This window comes from Pteropus vampyrus, unplaced genomic scaffold (assembly GCF_000151845.1).
Source record: "Pteropus vampyrus isolate Shadow unplaced genomic scaffold, Pvam_2.0 Scaffold5, whole genome shotgun sequence".
NCBI classification, from domain to species: domain Eukaryota; kingdom Metazoa; phylum Chordata; class Mammalia; order Chiroptera; family Pteropodidae; genus Pteropus; species Pteropus vampyrus.
In genome coordinates, this window is record NW_011888786.1 from 11283843 (window position 1) to 11285433 (window position 1591).

Genomic DNA, 1591 nt, shown 5'->3' on the forward strand with positions numbered 1-1591 from the left:
AGATGCTTGGGATATAGATGAAAGAAATACAGACTTTCCCTTAGAATGGAATGTATTCTAGTTGTGAGAAGAATCGGATAGGAAAATAAGTTGGTAGGTAAATTGGCAGGTGATTAAATTGATATATACTTAATAGATACTTTTCCCCATAAAATAAGTAAAACATGAAAAGTGGAAAGAGATGTGGCCAGAGGAGTCATGTAAAATCTCTTCAAAGAGAAATTGACAAAGATTGAAAAAAGATGTGCCAGGTAGACCCATGGAACTCTGGGAAATGAGCCTACAGGATGAAGGAAGCTAGGTATACGAACTTTGAGGCAAGAATGTACTTGTTATGGCAGAAGGGCAAAAAAAGAAAAGAAAAACACCAATGGGCTAGTACGTGCTCAGAGTTTATATTTAATCTTAAGTGTGATTAAAGAGTTATTAAGAGGCATCCTAATTTGAGGATTTGTTGAGAATATTAAATTATAAATGTATACAAATATCTAAAAATATTGGTCTTCAATAAATGTTAAACTTTCATTCTTAAAGAACCAATGTTTAAAGATTTTAGATAGGCAGTTTGCAATAATAAGAAGAACGTCATATGCATTGAAGACAAACAAATTTGGGTTTGATTCTATGCTGTGATACCTACTATGTATTTTAGAGCCTAATAGGATTAAAAATCACTTCGAGCAGTTTTCTTTTCTCTTTAAAAACACTTTCACAGTCTCTCTTGCTTCTGTGCATGGTACATCTCCCCGTTTACCTTATATAAAGAAGGTTAAGTAAAAAATATAACAGGTATGTTAAATATATAAATGTAAACATTGAACATTATCAAAATATTAATATATCATGACTCATAACATTATAGCAATATAATCATATACAAATATTATAAATGTTACAAGATTTCTAAAGCAAGAGATATGTTGGCAAAACTTAATATCTACACTAAATTGAATAAAACTTTGATTTCCCATGTTCCCTTCATTCCGAAGAAACATATTAAAGGCCAGAATCAGGCTACTCTTTTATTATTATTATTATTTTTTAATGTTTTAGACAAGGCAACCCTTGTTTAACCTCATAGATTGTAAGGACCTTGTCAGCTTACAATCCCTTATTTTTTAATTTAATTTAATTTTTTACTCCTACAGCACTTGGTCTTCTAGGTGGTCTTCCAAGGTGGTCTTCCATCCCAGTACTAACCAGGCCCGACCCTGCTTAGCTTCCGAGATCAGATGGGATCAGGCTTATTCAAGGTAGCATGGCTGTAGACCAGGCTACTCTTTTTTAAAAATTTCTAATCTTTGAATTTCATAAGATATTTAGTTAGCTTAATTTGCTCAACTGTACCCATCCACACTAATTTCATATACTACTGATAATATTATCAAGTTTTACATATAGATATTTGTGTGACATCTGTTTAAATATTTATACTATCATCCTATAGTACTAATTAAAATGAAGTAATAGAAGAAAAAATTGATTTTTTTTCTATGCTCAAATGGAAATGTTTAAAGCTCCTATAACAATGTTTATCTTTATGATAGCCGTGATATTTAACATCATCTTATAGGTTAATATTTTTAAAATC

General features: G+C 30.7%; 1 pseudogene; it reads right to left on the reverse strand.

The window, feature by feature from the left end:
- Window positions 1–1139: 1139 nt before the first annotated feature.
- On the reverse strand, window positions 1140–1270 carry LOC111744058 (annotated as a pseudogene).
- Between the last annotated feature and the right edge of the window lie 321 nt (window positions 1271–1591).